Source organism: Balaenoptera ricei, chromosome 20, assembly GCF_028023285.1.
Source record: "Balaenoptera ricei isolate mBalRic1 chromosome 20, mBalRic1.hap2, whole genome shotgun sequence".
Classification (NCBI taxonomy): Eukaryota; Metazoa; Chordata; class Mammalia; order Artiodactyla; family Balaenopteridae; genus Balaenoptera; species Balaenoptera ricei.
In genome coordinates, this window is record NC_082658.1 from 60,708,475 (window position 1) to 60,735,739 (window position 27,265).

The 27,265-nt window shown below is 41.4% G+C and overlaps 1 long non-coding RNA gene across 2 annotated transcripts in view; it reads right to left on the reverse strand.

The window, feature by feature from the left end:
* The window catches only part of LOC132355723 (uncharacterized), a 223,251-nt gene that overhangs the window by 49,826 nt on the left and 146,160 nt on the right, over nucleotides 1-27,265 (reverse strand). The window contains exon 5 of one of the 2 annotated variants that reach the window (XR_009499685.1): nucleotides 20,549-20,691. This is a non-coding gene — a long non-coding RNA (uncharacterized LOC132355723). Of the gene's footprint in view, nucleotides 1-20,548; nucleotides 20,692-22,175; nucleotides 22,661-27,265 lie in introns of those variants that run through there. The other variant, XR_009499686.1, reaches the window with a different exon arrangement.

Genomic DNA, 27,265 nt, shown 5'->3' on the forward strand with positions numbered 1-27,265 from the left:
CATGGGCTTCTCATTGCAGCGGTATCTCTTGTTGCGGAGCATGGGCTCTAGGTGCACAGGCTTCAGTAGTCGTGGCACGTGGGCTCAGTAGTTGCGGCACGCAGGCTCTAGAGCGCAGGCTCAGTAGTTGTGGTGCACTGGCTTAGTTGCTCCACGGCACGTGGGATCTTCCCAGTCCAGGGCTCGAACCCATGTCCCTGGCATTGGCAGGTGGATTCTTAACCACTGCGCCACCAGGGAAACCCTGTTTGCAGATTTTTAATGATGGCCATTCTGACTGGTGTGAGGTGATACCTCGTTGTAGTTTTGATTTGCATTTCTCTATTGATTAGTGACGTTGAGCATCCTTTCATGTGTTTGTTGGCAATCTGTATACCTTCTTTGGAGAAATGTCTATTTAGGTCTTCTGCCCATTTTTGGATTGGGTTGTTTGTTTTTTGATATTGAGCTGCATGAGCTGCTTGCGCATTTTGGAGATTAATCCTTTGTCAGTTGCTTCATTTGCAAATATTTTCTCCCATTCTGAGTGTTTTCTTTTTGTCTTGTTTATGGTTTCCTTTGCTGTGCAAAAGCTTTTAAGTTTCATTAGGTCCCAGTTGTTTATTTTTGTTTTTATTTCCATTTCTCTAGGAGGTGGGTCAAAAAGGATCTTGATGTGATTTATGTCATAGACTGTTCTGCCTATGTTTTCCTCTAAGAGTTTTATAGTGTCTGGCCTTACATTTAGGTCTTTAAGCCATTTTCAGTTTATTTTTGTGTATGGTGTTAGGAAGTGTTCTAATTTCATTCTTTTACATGTAGCTGTCCAGTTTTCCCAGCACCACTTATTGAAGAGGCTGTCTTTTCTCCATTGTATACTCTTGCCTCCTTTGTCAAAGATAAGGTGACCATATGTACGTGGATTTATCTCTGGGCTTTCGATCCTGTTCCATGGATCTATATTTCTGTTCTTGTGCTAGTGTCATACTGTCTTGATTACTGTAGCTTTGTAGTATAGTCTAAAGTCAGGGAGCCTGATTCCTCCAGCTCCGTTTTTCTTTCTCAAGATTGCTTTGGCTCTTCGGGGTCTTTTGTGTTTCCATACAAATTGTGAAATTTTTGGTTCTAATTCTGTGAAAACTGTCATTGGTAGTTTGATAGGGATTGCATTGAATCTGTAGATTGCTTTGGGTAGTGTAGTTATTTTCACAATGTTGATTCTTCCAATCCAAGAACATGGTATATCTCTCCATCTGTTTGGATGATATTTCATTACTTTCATCAGTGTCATAGTTTTCTGCATACAGGTGTTTTGTCTCCTTAGGTCGGTTTATTCCTAGGAATAAATGGAATATCTTTTTCCATCCCCTCACTTTCAGTCTGTATGTGTCCCTAGGTCTGAAGTGGGTCTTTTGTAGACAGCATATGTACGGGTCTTGTTTTCGTATCCATTCAACCAGTGTATGTCTTTTGGTTGGAACATTTAATCTATTTACATTTAAGATAATTATCAAGATGTATGTTCCTATTACCATTTTCTTAATTGTTTTGGGTTTGTTTTTGTAGGTCTTTTCTTTCTCCTGTGTTTCCTGCCTAGAGAAATTCCTTTAGCATTTGTTGTAAAGCTGTTTTGGTGGTGCTGAATTCTCCTAACTTTTGATTATCTGTAAAAGTTTTAATTTCTCCATCAAATCTGAATGAGATCCTTGCTGGGTACAGTAATCTTGGTTGTAGGTTTTTCCCTTTCATCACTTTAAATATGTCCTGCCACTCCCTTCTGGCTTGCAAAGTTTCTTCTGAAAGATCAGCTGTTAACCTTATGGGGATTCCTTTGTATGTTATTTGTTGCTTTCCCCTTGCTGCTTTTAATATTTTTTCTTTGTATTTAATTTTTGATAGTTTGATTAATATGTGTCTCAGCATGTTTCTCTTTGGGTTTATCCTGTATGGTACTCTCTGTGCTTCCTGGACTTGATTGACTACTTCCTTTCCCATGTTAGGGAAGTTTTCAACTATAATCTCTTCAAATATTTTCTCAGACCCTTACTTTTTCTCTTCTTCTTCTGGGACCCCTATAATTCGAATGTTGGTGCATTTAATGTTGTCCCAGAGGTCTCTGAGACTGTCCTCAGTTTTTTTCATTCCTTTTTCTTTATTCTGCTCCCTGGCAGTTATTTCCATCATTTTATCTTCCAGCTCACTTATCCGTTCTTTTGCCTCAGTTATTCTGCTGTTGATTCCTTCTAGAGTATTTTTAATTTCAGTAATTGTGCTGTACATCACTATTTGTTTGCTCTTTAGTTCTTCTAGATCCTTGTTAAATGTTTCTCGTATTTTCTCCTTTCTGTTTCCGAGATTTTGGATCATCTTTACTATCATTACTCTGAATTCTTTTTCAGGTAGGTTGCCTATTTCGTTTTCATTTATTTGGTGTTGTAGGTTTTTACCTTGCTCCTTTGTCTGTAACATATTTTTTTGTCATTTCATTGTTTTGTGGTTTTTTTTTGACGTGTGGTGCTGTATTCCTGTCTTACTGGTTGTTTGGCCTGAGACGTCCAGCAATGGAGTTTGCCGGCAGTTGGATAGAGCCGAGTCTTGGTGCTGAGATGAGGACCTCCGGGAGGCCTCACTCCAATTGATATTCCCTGGGGTCTGAGGTTCTCCATTAGTCCAGTGGTTTGGACTCAGAGCTCCCATCACAGGAGCTCAGGCCTGACCTCCGGCCTGGGAACAAAGATCCCAGAAGCTTCATGTCACAGTAAAAAAAAAAAGAAAGAAAAAAAAAGAAAGAAAGAAAGAAAAAAAGGAGCAGTACAATATCAAAGAATAAAAAAACAAAATAAAATTAGAAAAATAAAAAATATATTAGGGGGCTTCCCTGGTGGCGCAGTGGTTGAGAATCTGCCTGCTAATGCAGGGGACGTGGGTTCGAGCCCTGGTCTGGGAAGATCCCACATGCCACGGAGCAACTAGGCCCGTAAGCCACAACTACTGAGCCTGCGCATCTGGAGCCTGTGCCCCACAACAAGAGAGGCCGCAACAGTGAAAGGCCCACGCACCGCGATGAAGAGTGCCCCTGCTTGCCACAACTAGAGAAAGCCCTCGCGCAGAAACGAAGACCCAACACAGCCAAAAATAAATAAACAAACAAATAAATAAATAGATAAATAAATAAATAAATAAATATATATATATTAGGAAAAATAAAACTATAATTGAAACAACTGCAACAAGGTAAAATAAAACCACAACAGAAAAAAAGGGGGGGAGGGGGAGGGGAGAACAAGCCAAAAGGAGAGAACAATAACAAATTATAAAGAATAAAATAAAATTAGAAAAATAAAAGATTTATTAGGAAAGATAAAAATATAAAAGAATCAACAACAATGAATCAACAAGGTAAAACAGAACTGCAATCTAAAAGAGGAAAAAAGAAAAAAAAAAAAGCCTTGGCTATGGGGGCGGAGTTTAGGCAGGGGGTGGAACTTAGGCGGGGGCGAGGTTTAGGGTGGGGTGGGACCTAGGCTGGTGGGGGGTGACGTTTGAGCATGGGGCGGGGCCTAGGCGGGGCGACGTTCAAGCGTGGGGCGGGGCCGCTGCTTAGGACCTGCATGGAAGGGGAGAGGCAGTACATGGAAAGGAGGGCCTCTGGAGTGTGGAGTTCTGGAGTTTGGAGGTAGGGCCCTGAGTGAGGGTGTGTGGGTGGGGTTTAGGCCCAGTGCGATGGAGGGGGTCTCAGAGGGGGTCTCCGAGAGTAGAGGTGGGCCCTGGGTGGGGGTGTAGGGGCGGGGCTTGAGCTCTGTACTGCAAGAGGGAGGCTCTGAGGGCAGAGCATTAGGCCCCGGAGCCCAACAGGCTCCCTGGTGCCTGAGTGGACTGACCCCGTTCCCTTCCGATCCTTCGCACCCCTCCCCCACCATCTCCCCCAGGGTCTCCCCCGTCGCTGCTGGACCCCTAACTGTGGGTGGGTCCCGCTGGGTGTAGGAACTCCTCCCCTCCCCCAGCCGCCCCTCAGGTGCGGCAGTCCCATCCCACCTCCACTTCTCCTCCACCATCACTTCCCCCACGCCCCACGTCCTACCCGGTCACTGGGGGTTCCTCCCGTCCCCTTAGGTGTCTGTGGTCTCCCACCGGTGCCTGGTAGGTGCCCTAGTTGTGAGGAGACGCGAATTCCATGTCCTCCTAGTATGCCATCTTGACTCTGCCCCCCTTCATCAGTTATTTTTTGAAGCTAGCATAATCGTGACACAAAAAGCAGACAAAAGCATTACAAGAAATGAAACAGAAAGTACAGGGCCATTTTACTGATGAATTAGAGGACATTAAGCATCTAGGAATAAAGCTAACAAAGATTTAGAAGATGTCTAAAAAAAATTATTAAAAATGTGTTGAAATAGTAAAAGGCCTAAATAAAAAAATAGACCATGCTTATTGATAAAAAAAACTCCATACAGTGAATGTGCATATAGTCCCCCAAAAACCTATGGATTCATTGCATTTACAAACAAAATTATCATCTTGGCGAGATAATTGTAAAATTTATTTTGAAGTGTAAAGGGGCAGGAATTATGAGGGTGTTTTGAAAAGACTTTTCTTAGTGAGAAGGGACTTGCCCTATGGTACAGTAGGACTTCTTATAAAGTTATAGTTATTGAGACAGTGTGATATTGGCCCTGGTGTAGAGAAATTGATCAGTGGAGTAGAAGAGTGAACCCAGAAACAGGCCCACATGTGCATGGTGTTTTGGTATTGAGAGAGGTGACAGATTACTGGGAAAAAGGAGAGACTTTAATAGGTAGAGCTGGAAAACACTGATTATCTATGTGGAGAAAAAAATTGTATCCCTACCTCACATCATATACAGAAATCAACCTGAAATGGATTAAGGGTTCAAATGTCCAAATCAAACTTTGAAATACTGAGTAGAAATTATAAATATCACTTACACCCTGGGATAAGGATAATATTCTTCCAGAAGGCCCAAAAAACATTCACTGTGTTAGACAAATTTCACTAATTAAAAATTTAAAAATTTTGTTCATTAAAAGACACTTCTAAAAGGGAAAGTAATTTACAAACTGGGAGAAAATATTTGCAAAACACAGAAATAAAGCATTAGTGTTAAGAACAAATAAGTAATAAGAGGACAAATAGAAAAATGAGCAAAAGTCATAAACAGGCAATTCACATATAGCCAATCAACATGTCGGAGATGTCTGATAGCATTAGTGATGATGGGAAGGCAATATGAGGTTACAATAAGATATCATTTTATATTCATCTGATTGGCAAAAATTTATAAGGCTGACAATACTTAGCGTTGGAGAAGATATGATCTGTAGGTATTCTGAGGTGTCAATTTTGAGACATTTGTTCCCAAAGTTGAACATTCATGTAACCAATTACTCAGCAATTCCACTCCTAGATGTACACCCAAGAGAAATAAGCATACAGGAGAAATGTGCAAGACTGCTGTAAGCAGCACTGTTCACAGCAAAAACCAGGGAACAGCTCAAATTCCCATTAACAGAGAGTAGATGAATACACAGCTGTGTTGATACAATGGAATATGGTATAGCTACCCAAATCAATACCTATAGTAACATGCAAAAACCTGGATACATCTTAACAATATACCATTAAGTGAAAACAGAGTCCATGAAGATTACATATCGCTGGATATCCTTTTTATAAACCTAAAGATAATATGTATTTGAAATTTTCTTAGAAATACATATGGATATAGTAAACGAATACAGGATTCAGGAGGACGGTTACCTCAGGTGGGGGAAAGCAAGGAACAGGAAGGGGAAATCACGTGGCCAGATGTAGGTTACTGCCAACATCCTACTGTTCGGGATGGTGGGGTCACGGATGCTTGTTACCTTATTATAACGGAAGAAAGAAAGGAAGGAAGGAAAAGTAAGAAAGAAAGAGACAGGGGGAGAGGGAGAAAAGAAGAAAATGAAGAAAAGTGGGGAGAAACGGAACAAAGGAAAGAAAAAAAGAAGTGAGCTCATGAAATGCTGCTCTATAGCCACTATGGAGAACAGTATGGAGGTTCCTTAAGAAACTAAAAATAGAGCTACCATATGATCCAGTATTCCCACTACTGGGCATATATCCGGAAAAGACCAAAACTCTAATTCTAAAAGATACATGCACCCCTATGTTCACTGCAGCACTATTTGCAAGAGCCAAGACATGGAAACAACCTTAAAGTCCATCAACTGATAAATGGATAAAGAAGATGTGGTACATATATACAATGGACTATTACTCAGCCATAAAAAAGAATGAAATAATGCCATTTGCAGCAACATGGACGGACCTAGAGATTATCATACTGAGTGAAGTAAGTCAGACAGAGAAGACAAATATCATACGATTTCACTTATATGTGGAATTTTAAAAAATGATGCAAATGAACTTATTTACAAAACAGAAACAGACTCACAGACATAGAAAACAAACTTATAGTTACCAAAGGGAAAAGGGTGGGGGAGGGATAAACTGGGAATTTGGGATTAACAGATACACACTACTATATATAAAATAGGTAAACAACCAGGACCTACTATATAGCACAGGGAACTGTATTCAATATCTTGTAATAACCTATAAAGGAAAAGAATCTGAAAAAGAACCTATATATATACTCACATATGTATAACTGAATCACTTTGCCGTATACCTGAAACATTGTAAATCAACTATACTTCCATTTAAAAAAAGAACTCATTTCCCCCCAACACACATAATTTAAATAACTGCTGCTCTGTGTCTTGGCGTCTCAACAAGACGAGGTCCTCAAAGCAGACGCTCAAAAATCCCTCTGCAGAACGTCACTGATTAACCTGTGGGCTCTTGTTAAGTCTGTCCTCATCAGGCATATTCAAGAAAGCACTGATGTCTCTGGGGCATTACGTACGTGAACAATCGCCAAGACAATGGTGCATCCCTGGCGTATATTTGGGAAACACACACACAAGAACAGATACTTCTTGTGTGCAGAAAAGACAAACCCTCTACAATCAGCATTCTTTCCTGCCTTTATCTTTTCCCTCTCTTCTTTTTCTTCTTTCCCTCTTTTCCTCCTCCCAAACCTCCAGACTTTGCTCACACTCTGCAGGTGCCATCGTGTAGAATTCCCTTAGGGAGAAGGAAAGTATTAAGTCTTTGTTCCAGGGGCATCAGAATACATTTTGTTTGGGTAATTTATACTTTAGGGCACACATGTGAGTTTTCTATGTGGAATTTAAGAACCCAATCGAGCACCTTCCCTTGGAGCCAAATTGGCATTTATTTCCTGATTTCTGAAGGAGGTTTCTGGGCTCGAGGATGGGGAACTTCTCACAGATGGGGGAACTTCTCACAGATGGCGGCACTTGGATTGAAAAGAATTTTCTGCCGAGAGATCAGTTCCAGACTTGCCCGACTATTAGAGCTCACAGGGAGAGAGGAACAGAAGGTGGTAATTTGCTAAGAAAGGAAGGAAAAACAATAATATTTATTTGATTACATTTTCTCATGTTCTAGTTGGGGGTAAATTACAGGCCTAATGACTTCAGTGTTGAGGGTTTGCCGTGAACAATGCTTCCTGAGGTGGTAAGGGCTTTGCAGTTAAAGGGGACTCAGCAGCGAGGAAATACTGTCACCACTAGGCTTTTATACACAAGATAAGCGTTTCCAATAGTACTGTTTGGCTCCAAGCACCCTTTTCCTGCTCTCCTAACATCGACTACAAATGAACAATGAAAGACAGGGGAAATTTTGTGGGTTATGAATGAGGGGAATAATAACACGTGTTTCAAAGGCCTTTCATTCTTGGTAAATTTTCATCCTTACTTCAGTTCTGTGCAGTATACTCTTACTCCCATTTTATACGTGGGTAAACTGAGACTTCTGTTCCTTGAATATGATTTACTAGTTCTTTTTGATTTGACCTTGGTACAAGTGTCTCCTATTATTTTCCAAAGACTGAATTCCCTAGCCTTTGCCAAAATAGTTACAGACCTCTCTTTAAAAAGGCTCTCCGGGCCCACAAAGGCAGGATGTGCCCCAAGGCCCAAGCTGGTCTGGGAATCTGGGAAGACTACTGGCCAAGAAGGCTGATGGGGTCCCAGGTGCTTGGTCCACCGCCACCAGCCCGTTTCTGCCCTGCCCTGCCTGTGCAGGGGTCTGCACATTGAATCAGCAGACTTTTCAGAAGTGGCCAATTTGGGTTTGAATCCAGATCTTCTCCCAGTGCGGTGATCTCAGGGGAATTATTTACCACTTCAAGTGTTACATTCCTCACCCTTCATTTAGGGCACATTATCTCTACCTGGCTGTGTTTGTGGGGCTACCCGAGCCCGCAGCCCACGGGGTAGCACGTGAATTTTTCTTAAGGAACGACTAGATTTCTCACTCTTCTTTTTTTTTTTTTTTTTCCGGAGAATAAAGGTGAGAGAGAGAAGAAAACAAACTCATCCAGATCCTTGCTCAGGATAGAATTGCTTGGAATTTCCTCTGAGGCGGAAGGGAGGTCTCTCCTCTTTCTGCCAAGTCAGATCCTTCCCTGTGTTACTAATTCTGGGAGGTAAATGCAATGGCAGAAAGAACACTGGATTAAAAAAAAAAAAAAAATCCTTGTGGTTCAAAATCCCAATTCTGCCACTTAATATCTGTGTGACCCTGAGCTGTTCACTTGGCCTCCCTGAGTCATATAAATAATACCTTTTCTGTCTCCTTCCTGGTGTTGCAGGAATTTAAAAGAGACCAGACATAAAAAAAAGATTTTAAAATTAGACAGCAGTCTCCAACTTCAAGCTGTATAATCTCTGCTGTTGTCAGTATTCAAATTCTATTCTGCAACATACATTTCTCTGTAAATTTCCTCAAGGAGACTAATACTTGAAAATCTTTCGAAAATCGACCAGAACCTTCTTTGTCAGTAGACGCTCCCACCTCCACGACCCCCTGAAACCCTCTGTGCTCAGGAATATCAGAGGGATCTTTATCACTGGGAGATTTGGGGGAATGTCTCATCTGTGGGACTAACCGAGCACAGGATCAGATGCCTTCTCCAGCTCAGCAGGAGCGATACGCTCTCCAAACCCAGCTAACAACCTCCAGATAAATCGGTCCCAGTGACCAGGTATTTGTGAAAGGTTAATTGAAGGTATATTCCACATTTTCATGGAATCTCAACCCGGGGATACGATTGCACTTGGCTCAGGCCTCCAAGTTTTCATCTCCTTTCTGCTTGTGCGCATCTGATGATAAAATGCCATCTCTCTATTACTGGCATTTGACCTTTAAATGGCAAAGAGCTGCTTTGTCATCAGACAGAGTCGTGAAGAGCCATAAAGGAGGAGACGGAGTTAGAATACTAACACGTCCAACGCCAGTGCAGTGCAAAGCCTTGTGGACCCAGGCATGGTTTCCTGATGGGAAATGGGGAAAACGGGCCATCAAAACTTCCCCTCTGGAGCCCCTTGCTGCAGCGCTGTATCACATATTGACAGCCGGCCGTGTGGCCACCCGTTCGCAGCCTTCCCTCTTTCAAATTTAGGCTTAAAACTTCCTTATCCTCATGATTTAAACAATGATCATTTGTAGCTGATTGCCGGTTGCATGCTAATGCATGGTGCTGTCTCCTTGGGTTATTCGAAGTGTCCCCAGTCGTGGACACTGAAAATTCTCTGGCACGTGAATGTTCTCTGTAAGATCCTGTCAGCCAGGAGTTAAAAATGCATCTCAGTCATCAAAGTGCTGGGCAACACTGCCAAGCCACTTAACCTTTCTGTGCCTCTGCTCCCAGAGCCATAAAGTAGAAGGAGTTTAATAGCATCACCTCACCGTGTAATCGGAGTGTTTTCAAGGAATAACTAATGCTACACCTTGTAAAACACATAGGAAACTATGAAGCATGATGTGAAACCTTGATCTTAACTTTTCCTTCAGGGCTGCGGGAAGGACGCAGGAGGGGCGGGAGAAAAAGAATGAAGTGGGGCTGTCGGGCAGGCCGGAGGGACTCAGCATTTCTGTGTTTGACTCCAAACAACCAAATGCCTTCTTACATTTGCACAACAGAAATCAATAGGTAACATCTCCGGCATGAAAGACAGCAGAAAAGGACAAAGAATCGCTTCATCTGGCAATTCCATCCTTCCTAACTCAAGCCGGGTTCCCTGAGATCTCAGGATTCAAGGTGACTCTGCCCCTCATTATTTGTCAGTCTGTCTTCTTATTCCTGGCCCATCACCACTCTCCTGCCACGCTTGCCACTAATCCTTCCACGAGGAGGTGTACTTACTAAATGCACACAAGTTAGGAATGCAGGAGATAAAAAATTGTAAGAAGTGGTACCTGTATAGAGGGATAAACAACAAGGTCCTACTGCGTAGCACAGGGAACTATAATATTCAATATCCTGTGATAAACCAGAATGAAAAAGAATGAAAAGAAATATATATATATATGTATAACTGAGTCACTTTGCTGTACAGCAGAAGTTAGCACAACATTATAAATCAACTATACTTCAATATTTTTTTTTTTTAAAGAAAAAGGAAGAACGCTACCAGGCAGGGAACAATTCAGACATTAGATGAAACTCTGTGTAAGCCAAGGCTGACTTTTATGGCACAGACTGTCAACCTGTAGACTTTTGGAGAAGATGTGGAGAGAGCTGTCAGGACAGCCTTTGCAAGTAACTGAGAATTGAACCCAGACCTCTAGATGGAAAAAATTGGGATGGGGGTAGGTGGGGGAGGGAACGAAGAGGCTGTTACAGGGAGGACAGAATGGACACAGGCGCAGAGAAGACAAGGGGCTGGCGTAAGTGGGGACACTGATGATGGGGGGAAAAAGGTGATGCTCGTTGGGCCGGACCCAAGATTACGGGAAACGTGAAAGCAATGCTGGCTGCCTTGTTTTGCATAAAATGTTTAGTCAAAGAGGTCAAAGGCAAGTGCCACCTCCTTTTCGGTGGACTCAAAATTTATGGACATAGTGACAGCTATTTACAACTCAAAATACTTTTTTTTCTAACTTCTTAACACAGTTTGGTGTTTCGGAAGGCTGAAAGTAACCAAAGTCGAACTTTTAGACCAGTGGGATTTTATTCCCATCCCTGCAGGATCTACTTCCATAGAATCATCATTTCAGGCAAATCATTGCGTCTGGAAGTACTGTTGAAAGGGCACAAAGATGTAAAATAGCAAGAGTGGAGGATGGGAGAACCCCCAAATTCTGCAGTTTTACGGGGTGAGCTTCACGTTTAGGCAGAACAGGCAAATGACTCTTCATGGTGTGATGTCTGGGATTTTGGAAAATGCCCCAAGTGTCGAAGAAGAAAATGTTCCCCCCACCCTCTGGCTGCCTGAAATTCCACCCACAGCACTTAATCCCTTTAGTTTAAGGCCTTGATCCCTGTTAAAAGGTCTATATCCAGGGAAGCGGTAAGAATTTAAGCTGCCCCCTCAAGCTACTGCCCCATTCTTTGCTTCCTTTCACTGTAAACTTCTTAATTAAGTGGTCTGCTCCCCAGAGCCCCTATTTCCTCACTACCCACTTTCTCCTTAATCTCATAAAATCTAGCCTCTATCCCCATCTCTCGACGGAAACCATTCTCCCCAAGGTCACCAAAGATCTACTGGTCACCAACATTTTCGCATCACTTTTAACCCGTGAGTGTCCTCTCTCTTGAAACTCTCCATCCTCAGCATCCAAGATACAATGTGCTGTGGTCCTAGTGTTCTGTCCCTGTAACCTTCAATGGTTCCTCGTCCTGCACTCAAATTCCCCATAACAGCTGATATTTGTAAATTGCTTTACTGGTCACGAAACAGGTTCATCTCTATTATTTCTGAGTTTCAAAGCTTTATGAGGGGACGACGTTATCAGCCTATTGAGGAGGAGAAAATTAAAGTGCAGCGAGTTGCTAATAAGTGGAGCTAAGTTAACCCAGGCTTCCTGACTCCAAGTCCATGCACGATACGTGGACACATTCTAACGGCCAGTTTTCAATCCCTTCCTCTTTCCTCTACATCCCCCTTACAACAAACCCATTGCCTTTATGGCTTCAACCTGCTCACTCAATTCTACACGAATTAAGCTGTGTTCCAGGATCTTAGAAATCTGAGCATAGAATGTGGTCAACACAACACTAATTGCAACCCAGCAGTTCAGGAAGGCAGGATGGGGAAGAGTTGAGTTCTGGGTTAGAACCCTGGTTGTCTACTTAGTGGTCTTATAATATTGGGCAAGTCACTCCATCCTTGTTATCCTTACTTTCCTTATTGTAAACTGGGAATAATAAGAGTAATTCTCAATGACTAGTTTTGTGAGGGTGAAAGGAGATAATCTGGGGAAAACATTGAACATGGGGTCGGAGGCATAGAGGGAGCTCAGATGTAAAGACTGTTATTAGCTCTAATAAAGAGACCCGAGCAGGTGCTCTTGGAGAGCTTTTGTTCACATCCCTTTTCTTCCTATCCACACGAATGCCCTTTTGGACCGCCATCTTTCTGTCCATGGGACCAACATAATCATTCCCTTCGTCACCTGGATTTGAAATCTTGCTCCTACTCTTTTCCTTATGCAATCAGCTACCAGGCTCAGTTGAATCTTCCTTCCCTCTGTCCTTCCCACCTGGATCCCCCCCCGATGAGCCATCCCCATAGTCTCCCAGTGCTTGACGGCTCTTATTCCAATCCAACCTACCTATGTTTATGAGTGATTTTTCCAAAATACAGCTTTTATCATTTTTTTTTTTCCTGGACTGAAAATCACCCAGTGGCTGGCCATCACCTCTAGGAGAAAGAACAAACTATTGCATTTGGGATTCAAAGTCATCCTGACCCCCACCTCCTTCTTCCCCTCTATTCTGCTCCCTTCATACACAACCCTTATTTCCTGTTCAAAGCTCTTGTTCCAGCCAGAAGTTCATCTCACAACCCCAGGCATTTGACTTGTATTTCTGCCTCTCCCACTGCTATGTCCTCCTCCTCTTCCAGGGAGTCTTCCAGGATGCCCTCTGTTTGCTTCTCTGTCTGAATCAACTCAGCCCTTGCTCAGCCTCCACACCCTTCCTCTCCAAATGCATCTGCCCCACCATCATCTCAACTGTATTTCAGCAACTACAGTAACGACAGCCACCATTTATTGATCACCTGCTGTATACTTTACCCACATTGTATGCCATCAGATACCCCTACCCTGCAAAGTGGGTACTGTTACCCACCATATTTCACAGATGAGGAAGCAAAGGCGTCACTTGTTAAGAAAGTTGACCCAAACTGCAAGGTTTCTAAGTGATAGAGGTAAGAGTTAAAAAATACACATCATTTATAACACCATTGCTGCCCGGCACTTACTCCCATTGTAAAATTAGCATCTGCTACGTTGAATAAATATTTTAAAAATATTTCATGGAGAATCTTCCTTTCTTAAATTCAACTGTAAGCTTCTACAGGCCATCTTCCCACAACTTGACCCTGCAGGCATCTCTGGCTGTGGGCAATGATGTCTAGAAGTTCCACAGACAATCAAAAGAACTGGAATGGTATACGTGATTGTAAGTGTACATTCCTATTGGCTTAAAGGAGCATCAGGGCTCATCAGCCAAGTTATCGTGCTTATCCAAAGAGAGAGGGAAGGTACTGATTTTGATGTAAGGGGCAGCCTATGAGTACATGCCTACCGTACTATTTAATGGTACTCTGGGAGGTGTATTAGATATTCGAGCAGCTGGGTGCACCTCAGAGATTTGGGATCATAGTGTATCGCCTTTTCTGGCATTCTGGAAAGGATCCACGTACCTCCTTTAGTATTTCTACCTCTAGAATCAATATTTTGGACCACAAGGGTTTTCTGAGGTTTTTATCTTTGTTTTTGTTTTTGCCACAATGCATCTCCCCTGTTAGTAAGGGCCTCGCCGTGTTTTCATATCGGGATACCCAATACGTGTTTGTATATTACAGGCAGCTCTAATTCCACTTCTGTTAAACCCTTGATACATAATTATAGGGGGAAGGTGAATGTAGGTCTTTAAGAATATTATCACAGATGGCTCTTCTTTTTCTCTTGTCATTCTTATGCTCATCCAAATTTTGGAAACAGCCCAGTCATTTAAATTTATGTTCTTGGGATGGGAATTTTCGGAGAGCTTTTCCAATAGGTAGGAAAAAAGAACATTCTTAAAAAGGCTAGTGATAAACACGAAAAGACATTGTCTTGAAAAAGACACATTCCTAGGCCTATCTTTGAGAAATGAGAACATCTACGTACAAACAGGGAGCTTTCTCCTTGATCTTTAAATTCTCTCAGGCCTCACACCTCTTGTGGCCGCTCTGGGTCCCTCTGGCTCTTTTCAATAAGAATCACCTATTGTTGTCTCTTTCTGGTTATCTTTTCCTCTCTGATTCCTCAGAAGCTTTTATCTGCTGCGCCTTTTAGACTCAACTTTTCTCTTTCATGCAAGTTGGCAGAGCCTCAAGACTGAAGATTATGGTCTTTTTCTGCATTGCTATGTGAATCTTCATAATTATATTCTCAATCAGAAAGGAGTGATTTTCTTTACACCTAAGCCCTGAAGCTCCCCTCTAAAATTTACAACTTGCTTCTGACTCAACTTGCTTTAAGTTACTAACTTACTAAACTCTAAGCCTACAAGAACATAATTACCTTTAAAGCATATTTAGCTCAAATATATATACAGGTACTAAAAAAAGAACTTGAAGTGTTTGTCCTCACAGTTTTATTTCATTCTATCAGTCAAAAGAATGAAAGTGAACTCCATGTATTTTCAACATCCCCGAATTACAAGTCTACCAAGAGAGTTTCTTGGATCAAAATTAAATTTCGAACTCAAAAAACGCAAACAGTGGTTTAAAAAGTAGTCATTGGGACCTACTCTGTCCTAGGCACCAGGAGGAATAGAAATGTGAATAAGATACAGCTCTTATTTTCAATAAGCTTATAGTCTACTAGGAGAGGGCAAAGTATACCCAAATCATGGAGCTACAAAGCAGAATTTTAAGGGAATAAATAAGAGAAAAGACTGCTGGGGACTCAGTAAAGAAAGCAGTACTTAGTCTGTACTTTAAACCACAAAGATGATGCCAATGAACAGAAATGAAGGATGGGCGTTCTGGCTGCAGCAGGCATGTGAGCGAAGATGATCAAGACCGAAAAAGCCCAGCCACGGTCTAAAAAAGTTAAAACATTATATTTTGCTAAAGCAAGACCAGAATGAAGTCCAGGAGAGAATAAGTCTAACAACCTAGCTTGGAGGCATTTAAAGGGGGGCTTCAATGATGTAAAGTAGTTTGAACTTTCTTCTCTGCCAATAAGAAGCCACTGAAATTTTCACAAATAATATGATATCAATCCCTTGGCAATAAAACAAATTCCATATCACCTTTGGTATAGAATCTTGTCAGACTTTGAATATTTCCTTCCCCTTGGGGAAGTATGAGGCCTTTTTATTTTTTAATTTAATTTAATTTTAGTATTTTATTTATTTATTTTTGGCTTCATCAGGTCTTAGTTGCAGCACGCAGGATCTTTGTTGAGACAGGCAGGATATTTCGCTGCGATGCGCGGGCTTTTCTCTAGATGTGGGGTTTGGGCTCCAGAGCACGTGGGCTCAGTAGTTGTGGCGCGCGGGCTTAGTTGCCCCAGGGCATGTGGGATCTCAGTTCCCCGGCCAGGGATCTAACCCGCGTCCCCTGCATTGGTAGGTGGATTCTTTACCCCTGGACCACCAGGGAGGTCCCTGGGAGGGCTTTTTAAAGCTTACAAACAAAGAAAGCAAGCATGAAGGGAAAGAGATGAATAGAACAGTGATGGTCCCTTATATGTGGAATCTAAAATACGACACAAAAGGACTTATCTACGAAACAGGAACAGAATCACGGACCTAGAGGACAGACTGGTGGTTGCCAAGGGGGAGGGGGTTGGGGGAGGGGATGGAGTGAGAGGTTGGGGTCAGCAGACGGAAGCTTTTATGTATAGGATGGATAAACGGCAAGGTCCTACTGTAGAGCACAGGGAACTATATTCAATATCCTATGATAAACCATAATGGAAAAGAACATTTTTAAAAAAGAATGTATGTATATGTATAACTGAATCATTTTGCTGTGCAGCAGTAATTAACACAACATTGTAAATCAAGTATACGTCAATAAAAAAAATAATGAATAAAAAAACAGAACAGTGATGCGGGAGAGAATGGAGCCAGGAATCCCTGGTGGATACGGATGTTCTGTCTCACGGTGCAGGATGCCAGCCGCCGCTAGCGTTGGCACGATGGATACTTAGAGCCCGATTTTGGATTGGGTGTTAGGTGACATATTCCAGAGACTTTTTGTTCTCTAAATGGCTTTGCCATCCATGGGGGGAATATGTGGCCTCTCCTAGAAATCTGAGCGTCGTCTTTACAGGCATTTTGTCGGCATAACAGCAGACGGTTACTGTACAAACAGTCGTTCACCACAGGCTGCGGGCAAAGCTAATCCTGAGTGTGTTGCAACCACTGGAACGAGGAAATCTGAGCTGCTGCTAATAGGGTTCCAGCAGCTGAGTCCTCTTTTGGCCCAGCTTCCCATCCATGATCACAGGGCTCGATTCTTGCTTGTGCCCTGTTGTTTGGTTTCTGTTAAAGGATTTTTCACTGGGTGAAAGACAAATCATGGACTGACATTTTCTTCCTTTTGAAGGTGCGGCGTCAGAGCTGGATAGGGATCTTAAAGAAAGATCTGAATGTTCAGCCATCATTCCTAGGTGGACCCTGCGGTCCAGAAGAGGGAAGGCTGCTGGGGCAAAGTTATGCAGTGGTTTCTGACCGTCTCCCCTTGGATGAACACCCCTCTTTTCGGCTTCGCGTGTTCAGTAGATCTCGAAGCAGCAGTTCTTTCGGTCTTTAATTCACATCCCCCCTTCTTACAGCCTCACTCACAGACATTTTAACCTTATAAAAGATTTCAATTGGTTCTTATCCTTCTCCGTAATATCTCCCAAACAAAGCCCTTCATGGATTGCTTGACAAAATGAGTATCGGAGGAAAGAAAAGAGCTGGTAGACCTGAGGGATGGGAATAGTTGGAACTTTTGGGGGATTGTGGGCACATGGCAGCACAGCCCACTTAGCCCAACGGATGTCAAGGACCAACTGCGGAATGTCTATCATTTCAAGGCCATAAGGAAAACACTGGACATCTGATTTCAACACACATTCTTCCACTGACTAAACAAAATATGAAGGCTCCTAACATGAGGTGCTGGGCTGGCTGCAGACATAGGTTGTCCTTTCTTTCGTCTAAGAAGGTCAGATTTCTATGCTATAGAACCTGGGTCCTGGACCCGAATCCAAGTTGCAAGCTACCTCTAACCAAGACTCATCTGGAGCAGAATTTTACAGATACAGGAATGAGGGTTCAGATGCTGGGTGGTCAAAGAGAATGATAACCATCCCACGCAGATGGGAGAATTTATTTTCATGAAAACGCCAAGGCTGGCATTGGATATGGACAGTGGCAGAGACCCCAGCACCCAGGAGATACATGAGAATCCTGCAGGTCAGAGGAGAGCAAGAGGAAACCTTCTGAGAACCACTCGTGTCCTCCCCGCCAAATTCACGGAAAAGAGAGGGACCTGGAACATCCAGATTGCACATCATGATCAGGTGAAACTATCATGACAGGACTAGCCCCTTGTAATGAGAAAAATGCACCATATGCAACATGTTGGAAGCTGTGGAACAGACCCAGGGACACACTTTTATGTGGAATTGTAGCTCACGTAATGGATCTTGGCATGAAGATAACGCAACTGATCATCATTACTTTGTGTGTTGGTGTGTGTGTTTTGGTGGTGGAGCAGAGCTGGATGCAGGGCCTTAAAAATTAGGGATAATTCTCCTCTCTGGGATTAAATCTCTTTTTTCAAAATTCTTTTCATCATTAAAAGATGGGGAAATTCAGAATTCTAAGAGAAAACTTAGACTAGTCTCTCCCTGGTCAAAAGGTTCCCTTTATTACTTATTAAAATTCCCTTTTTTAAAAAAAATTTTTATTTATTTATTTATGGCTGTGTTGGGTCTTTGTTTCTGTGCGAGGGCTTTCTCCAGTTGCGGTGAGTGGGGGCCACTCTTCATCGCGGTGCGCGGGCCTCTCACTATCGCGGCCTCTCTTGTTGCAGAGCACAGGCTCCAGATGCACAGGCTCAGTAGTTGTGGCTCACGGGCTTAGTTGCTCCGCGGCATGTGGGATCTTCCCAGACCAGGGCTCGAACCCGTGTCCCCTGCATTGGCAGGCAGATTCTTAACCACTGCACCACCAGGGAAGCCCTAAAATTCCCTTTGTCAAATCTAGTGGAATGCTACTCAACATTCAGTTCAGATATTAACTCTATATGTTTAACAGGAGGAATAGATGGGGCTTTGGCATTCTCAGTGATGGAGCTGGGGACACAAATTTCTCCTGCGACCACATAGCTGATCTTTTGCAGGGGCAACTGGGCAACTGTTCTGATAGTTGGGAGATGTTCTGACTCATTTGATTTTCTTCCCTGGGGCAGAAATTATGGTTATAAACAATTATATCTCTTAACTTATTTGGGAGCAGGGAAGGACAGCTTACTCCATAAACATTATCATGATATCATGCAAGCACAATTTCTAAACAAAGACTTTAAACAGGTAGGTTACAGGTCTGACCTATTCTCCTCCTTGGTGCGACGATGAAGCCCATTTTCTGTAAAGGGGACTTGCAGTTTGCCTAGATTGCTTAATAACAATATAAAAATTCATGTTCCACTTGTTTTCCAGAAGAAAGATAATTACATGGTGATGTTAACGACTCTTGATCTCCAAAAGGGCATTTTTTTTTTTTGGCTTGTCTTCTTTGTTTGTATATGAAAGTAGTGGGGAATAAGACAGACATTCAAACATCAAATGTGTGATTTCTAGCCCTCCTGTAACTCTTTCATTTTTGGAAATACGATCAACAGACTGGCAATCCTGAAGCTCTCTCAATACCAAACGCAAATGCTAGAGGAAATATTTATTAGAAACCTTTTAAATTCAAAGATGAAATTGTAAGAAAGCAAGGATATTCTTCTAAAAGCAGCAAAAATGTGGGCACATGGAACCAGGACACTAAGAAGGTCCTAGAGTCACCAGCATCTCTGGGGCATCTATTGATTGGAGAAGCCCAGGGCTTCAGCATTAACGGCTGTGTGTACATTGGGACAGAAGGCAGAGCCTTTGGCCTTTGCATGATGAGGATCAGATCAGAGAACCCAACGTACATCAGAGGCACACGATGGTGTATACCCTCAAGAAGAGGATGAATGGTATCATCTCAGGTAAATACCACTCAGTTTGGTAATAAATTTCATGGAACCCCCTCGTCCCCCACCTTCATAGCCCCCTGGATAAGTCTCTCTTCCCTGTTAAGGCCATCTACCCCCCCCCCCATTCTAGACAAATACAAAAGAGACCACCCAAATCGAAAACAATACATATTTCCCTTCTTTCCCTTTTGTCCAAGATTATGTAAATTTCCCACCTTTTTTTCATATATACATTTTCTAATATTTCACAAGGAACACAGATTTCTTTTTAAGAGAGAAAGAGTTCAGTTCTGTCACAAGAATCACTTTGTTTTCCTTCTTCCATGAGCCTCTCCCCCTCTGGACATGACAAAGGATGGTTTATGCTTGTTAAAATATAAAACTTGGCACCACTGAAGTTTCAAAAGGACAGAATTTCATTTGTCCTTTGTAGTTCCTCTTTTCTATCCCTTTTGGTACCATTTCATTAACTCCATGCTTTTTCCAAAAGTCACAGAGTATTATTCTTTGTTTTTGAAAAAACCAAACAAAACAAAACAAAGTGAAACCCAAAGCTAACAGCCCTTCGACAAAGAACAATAGGAAATGAATAGCCAAGGCTCCCAGAGATGATTATTATTATGAATCTTTGTAAGAAAATGTCATTGGGACTCAGCCATGGACTTGAATTCCTCTTCCCAATTTTATTGGCACTTATTGGGTCTGACAGTTTGATGAGAGAATTGCAGATTATTTAGAAGCTCTTCCGTCTCTGATAGGATCCAGTTTGATAAAAAGCGTTTATTGAGTGTTAGTTACAACCTCAGTTACTGTGAGGAGGAAGGAGAAAAATTAATTCGCTGCTTTTCCTCCAGGACGGGAGGAAAAGGGGAAATTCATGGAAGACATTTATCTTTTTATTCATTTTAACCAAGATTTAGTCCTCATTTATTTCTTACACAGCCAAAGAAAGAGAGGCACCAATGATTGCTAGACAGAATTATTTAAACAGAGTTTCTCAGGCAGATGTGGGAAAACTGGGTGAAGATAATTGGGAAATTCTTCCTTGAGGATTAAACTGTGCCAGATCGTAAAGGAAGAAAGTGAAACTGTAGGTTAAAAGGGTCATCTCTATGGCTATGACATCAAAACCAAAAGTCAGAAGATGTACATTTATTTCCTTTCTTAAATGTCTCAATTTTTTAAAAAAACATTTTAATTCCCAGCTTAAAAAATAAAAGTACCTGTGGAAAAGTGCATGTGATCCATTGTCATTGCTTGTGTTTGAATTCCAGCTCCATCCCTTCCAAGCTATGTGGCTTTGGACATGTTAGTTAATCTTTCCAAGCACTTTTCAAAAAGGAGCCATGAAAGAGTATGTTTTATTCTAGGAGAGACAAGAAATTTAATGGATTAATGTAGATTTCCTTGGGTGGAGATGCGTCTGATGAAGCAGGTGGGGTTTAGGCCTTAAATGGTGCTTTTTGACCATGGGAAGCAGCACAGGGATTCTAGGTTAGGGAATCACTTGATCACATACATGATTTCGGAAAGATCATTTCTGCAAAACTGAGGAGAATTGACCAAAAGAGAGGTGATGCTAGAGAATGCTGTAGTTGGGAAGGTCTCATAGCAATTCAGCCAGAGGATGAGAGGATGATGGGAAATTCGGTACTTTCTCAATTGAATTCCATCCTCACTACCTTTCCCATCAAAGTCAATAAACAATGGGGTTGGGGAATGAGGGCTTATGTGGGGGGGTGAGAGGAACATTCAGACACATTATTGAAACGGTCCGATGATACTGGATTCGTTGTGCAAAAACACCCTTCTCTAGCTGGGATTCAAATTCATATTAAATTGGACAACAATCTAGATAATTTAGAGACCAGTCCTAGGCAAACGCATGCTAGCTGCTTTCATGCATTTCTTTTTCTTCCCCTGAAACACTTAGCAAACAAGCATTCATTGTGAATACGTTTCCAACTCTGATCAGTAATCAGTGAGAAGTTCTGAATCTTTCACTGCCAAGGGAATGTCAATGCATTATTAACAAACCAGAGCCAGAGCTTCAAGTCTGGGAGACAGTGGCGGGGGGGATGGTTGTTAGGGGTTAGGGAGGAGGAAGGAAGGAGTTTGCAATTAAAAAAGAGAGAGAGAAAGAGTCCCAGAAGGAGAACTGCGTGTAAGACCAACTTCAGAAGTCAACAGAGCACTTCCTGTGGCTCTCCATCCCACTGTAGTTTTCACACACAGAGAACAATATTCAGTAGTCGTTTTGATCAGTTGCTGAGGCTTCAAAATGTGCCTTTGAAACACGAGGCAGCATCTGGAGAAAATAACTTCCAGCGCACCCAAAGACCCCCCAGGCTGAAGGAACTCGGTTCTGGAGTCGGATGTCCTAACCTGCCACGTCACTGCCTTACTTGCTTCTCCGGGGTGAGCCTCCGTGAAGCATCTGACCTCGGATTCCCCAGAACACTGAGCCCATTTCAGCAGACTTGGTTGCACAGAGGGGAATTTGGTTTGTGTGTTTCTGCATCGGGCTTTCTGGATTTAATTAAGGGAAAATGAGGTGTCAGGTAAAAATTAAATTACTCTTTAGCACAACTCCAGTCTCCCTGTGTCCTCTCTTCCCCCCCCCCCCCCCACCTCACACTCACCTCCCGAATAACGCAGGGCTCCTTAGGGATCCCTTATGTAAATGAGGTAGGCAGCCCCAGGGCACTGAGGGAGAGCCATGGAGTCAATAGTAGCCCGTGTTCTTGGTCCATGATTTCTATGATGACATTACCACGCAGGGTCCTTGGTCTTCCTTAATCAATAGCAATTGATAAGAGGCCAGACAAGAAATTCAGACGAGGCTTTATTGGGGCCCCTGCTACAGCAGGAGGGAGTGAAAACAAGTAACAAGTTCCCTTGCTCACGTCCCGAGGGGGGGGTCCTTATATGGGGTGAGGGTAGGGATGGTCCAGGGGTCGGGCCGAGAGGTGGCTGAGGTGGTCTGCCCACCCCTTAGGTGGTGTTGTGTGCAGGGGGCATGCGTAGGACCCTGCTTTTGCTCCCGGCACCCTGTTTTTGCTCCCGGCACCCTGTTTTTGCTCCCAGTTCTTCAGAAGTGGCAGTTGAGTTTTTGGTCTTTTTGTGTCTTGTCCATAATTTGCCCCAACTGTGCATGCATGCAGTTATTTTTAGGCCCTCATAGTCTCTTTGTATTTTGTTGCTCAAGGAGACGTTTGCCCAGGTGCAAGCTCTGCAGTAAAGAGTCCCAGGTCCCAGGTCCCAGTCTGTCCCAATGAGACCGTGTTCTCATGATCAAAGATAAAGGCCCAAACTCCAACCATCGCATCTGAGCTCTAGGTATCAAGATGGAAGAAGAGAAAATCAACTATACTTCAATTAAAAAAATAAATAATTTTTTTAAAAAGTAGGCTAAGTCAAAAAAAAAAAAAAGAAATAAAAGAAAAAGAAAAATCTGCCGTACAAAGAAAGAAAAGACTATTAAAGCATAATTTAATAGGGGGAAAAGAAGATGGAAGAATAGACAAAAAAGAAAACGGGCAAAGGTCACATGCCAGCAATTGCTTAGAGACATTTCTTGGAAGTTGTTTCACTCACACATCATCGACCAGAATTTAAACATGTTATACAGAAATGTAAGGAAAAGTGGGAAGTGAAAGCCCAGCCAAAATCTGAGGTTTTCTTACTAAGGAAGAAAGAGAGAATAGAAACTGAGTTCTCTGCCATGGTTGAGCCTTTTGGCTGATCAACCAAAGTTATTTATTTGACCAAAATAATTGTGGAAACAGATATGATGCACAACACATTCACATCCCTCCCCAAGGGAGTAAAAGCAAAGTTTCAACTATTTGCTGCCTCCTAGCAAAGTGCAGAGTCTATAGCCCTCTACATCCATCTCCAGGTGCTGCTTCTGATAGTCTGGCAGTTAGGGGGAAAAGAAAAGGCAAGAAGAGCTAGACTTACCAGATATTAAGACCTATTATAATTCCAGCACAAGGATAGACGAACAGTTCAATAGGTCCAAAGAGAGCATGTAAAATAGACCTAAACATTTATGAGACTTTGTTATATGATTGAGGAGATGTTATAATTACGTGGGGGGAAAGGTGGACTAATCAATAAATGTTTTGTAGATATATATCCCCGCCTCAAAAGTACACCCAAGTTGCATGAAAACTCTAAAGGTGAAAATGTAAAACAATTTGATGAGAGAATGACATTGGTGGGGGGTGGTGAGGTGCTCAGAAAGGGTTTCTTCTTTTTATTATTAAAATTCATTGTTCAAGACTTGTGATTGCCAAGGGGGTGGGTGGGGGAGGGACAGAGTGGGAGGTTGGGATTAGCAGTTGCGAACTATTACCTATAGAATGGATAAACAACAAGGTCCTACTGTGTAAACCAGGGAACTATAGTCAATATCCTGTGATAAACCATAATGGAAAACAATAGGAAAGAGAATATGTATATATATATATATATATATATATATATATATATATATATACATAATTGAATCGCTTTGCTGTACAGCAGAAATTAACACAACACTGTAAATCAACTATATTTCAATAACATAAAATTTTAAAATTTCATTGTTCATTTATTGCAAGAATTATTATTCTTTGTGGCAAGTTGAGATATTTAAAAAATATTAACTATGGGTGTTTTCAAGCATACACAAAATTAGAGAGAATTGTATCATGAACTCCACTTACCATCACCTAATTTCAGTCTTTTAAAAACTTTGTTCTAGTTTTGTGTCCTCTATTCCTCCCTCCCCGCTTATTTTTTTTCCTTTTTGCTGGAGAATTTAAAACTAATTCTCAGACAATATATCATTTCACCTATAATGTGTTCAATGTGTTCCTAACAGAAAAGGGCTTTTTAAAAATAATTAACTATGGTACCACTTAGCACACCCAACAAAACTAATAACAATTCCTTAATGTCATCTAAAGCTCCATATATGTTGATTTTTCCCAAGTGTCTTTTTACAGTTTGTTCAGATCAGAATATAAAAAAAGCTCTAAATAATTACTGGGTATGTTTCTTAAGTCCCTTTTAATTTGTAACAGTTGCCTTTTCACACACCCTCTTTCTTTTTTTCCCCCTGCATGTTATTTGTTTTGAAGATGAAAACTAGGTCATTTGTCTTGCAGAATATTGCATCTTCTGGATTTGGCTGACTGCTTCTTGTCTCCCCCTTAGGTCTTGTAAACAGGTGGTTTGAGCTGGAATTTTGATGAGCTTCAGTTTTGGTTTTTGTTTGTTTTTTGTGTGTGTGCGTGTGAGTTTTGCAGAGGGCAAGAACAGTTCACAGGCTGTGCAGTGTGCTACACAATGCACCTTGGTCAATGCCCATTAGACATTTTGTGATGTTAAAATGGATTGTCCACCTTAATCCATCCATTAAGTTTTCACCGAATTTTGCCTAAAGATCGTCATGGCCATTGATGATAATCTCCTTAGACCCATTATTTTTCAGGTTCTGCAAAGTGACTATTTTCTAGTTCTATCATCCTTCTGCATTTATTAGCTTAATCCTTCTGTAAAGAAGAATTTCTTTATTGTCTATGTAGTTACTTTGAAGTTGGTTCTCACTGGAGAGGTAGAATGCGTGCATTGGTGCCTTATCAACCTCCAGAAGTGATCAATGAAATTTACTTGTTTGTATTATTGGGGACTCATGGATTTTTATGTATTTAACTGCTTTTTATTTTCTATAATCATTATTCATCTTGGTCCTCAAATTGTCCCCACTTTGACCAGAGAGCCCCTTCAAGTTGGTTCCTGTGTCCATTTCCCACTCTCCTTACACTTTGATAATTTCCTTGCTTTCAGGTCCAAGATGTTCCAAGATCATCTTTTACATTTTCAGCCCTGGATATGGAATCAGCAGTTTCTCAAGGGGGATATTTCCTGTTATTGAAAAATGATACTTGGAGAGAAGAATGAGTGTGCTAGGAAAGAAGGGATTTCTTAAACAGGAAATAAAAACTGACACAGGAAACTGTTGATACATTTGATTTTGTCAAATTTCATTATTTAAAATTTTTTCTTTTCTTTTTAAATAAAATAAATAAATTAACTTTAAGTTTAACAGCTTTCTGTGCTTCAGAAGATGCCAAAAGCAAAGGTAAAAATCAAGTCTCAGATTGGGAAAAGAATCTTTAACAAAGGAATAGTATTCAGGATGGACAAAGAACTCCTACAAATAAAAAGGGAGAAGGTAAACTCTCTATAAGAAAAAAGTCAAAGGACATTAACAAGGAATTAACAAAGATAAGGAGAACAAACTATCAGTAAACCTGTGAAAAAGTACTTTTCCTCACTGGTGATCAGGTAAATAAGTATTAAAACATCAATGATTTCATGCCCATCAGATTGGCAAAAATAATTTTAAGACTGACAAGGTCAAGTGTTTGGTAACATGTAAGGGGAAAATAAATCCAGGAATACAATTTTTAAAGTTCTAGAACAAATTCTTTGCAGTAGATCAGAAAACCAGGCAATCCAAACTTGGCTGAAAGTTCAAGGGCTCTGAGAATAATGTCAAAAAGAAACCGAATTCCCCCAAAAAATTAAAATAAAGAAGCTGGGTAAGATGCAGACATAGAGAATGGACTTGAGGACACAGGGAGGGGGAAGGGTAAGCTGGGACAAAGTGAGAGAGTGGCATGGACATATATACACTACCAAATGTAAAATAGATAGCTAGTGGGAAGTAGCTGCATAGCACAGGGAGATCAGCTGGGTGCTTTGTGACCACCTAGAGGAATGGGATAGGGAGGGTGGGAGGGAGATGCAAGAGGGAGGGGATATGGGGATATATGTATATGTATAGCTGATTCACTTTGTTATACAGCAGAAACTAACACCACATTGTAAAGCAACTATACTCCAATAAAGATGTGAAAAAAAAGAAAAGAAGAAGCTGGGTGATTTCACTTAAAAGGTGAAAAGATTATATTAGTAACTGTGAAAACATGCAATCACAGTCAGTTTCTTCGCTCAGTTTCTATATTCTTTAGGTGACACCCTGAATGACACTAGACTACCGTTTACTTCTTCATGAATTAAACCCACTACTTGATTCCACAGCAAATGATATTTAGACAGTCTTAATATGTTAAATGTGAATTATGGGTACTCAATTTTTAAAACCCATTTATAGGTAAAATAGTGATGACTTTTCAGTTACAGCATGAAATATGGATGCTTTAAACCATGACAATATAAAAGCAGTGACTAGGTGGTTGGAGGGTGGAAGTAAAGACAGGAGAGATGGCCAGCTGTAACATGGCGAAAGATTTATTTTACGTAATGATAAGAGGTCAAGAGATTGTGATTTGTTGTAAAGCTCAGATGATAATGAAGAGATGAATGAAAAATTAAAAATTTGTGGCTGGTAAGAATCAGAAGAGTAGGCAGCTGTTGCAAGGGGACTAAAATTTCATTTTCATAATAGGGAATTTGTAGGCACTTTCTAAAAACAATCAATCAAGAGAGAGAGGTTAAGACATTAGTTAGAGTTCAACAGAAATGGCAAAATTTGGTGATCTCTGGGCTTTGGCACTACAGGGGGAAAGGAGATTACTCATTTTCACTGTATACTCTCCAGTCCTAACTGAGTTTGTATAATCATGTCTGACTTGGGGGTAAGAAAATCTAGGTATATTTACTAAAAGAACTCAGAAGAAAAAGCATCAGAAACCTTTGTTCCTCAAAGGGCAGAGGAGGGCAAGAAGGTAGAGAATGTCAATGAAACTATGGGTAGAGGGGAGAGAGGGTTGTGACCTCATGTCAGTCAGTTAACCTCTATGTGCCATTTCTTCATCTCTACAATGAGATAATAATAGCAAATTTACAGCATTATTACAAAGATGAATAAATATACAAGGAGGCTGATTATGCCTAGCACATAGCAGATCGTCAGTAAA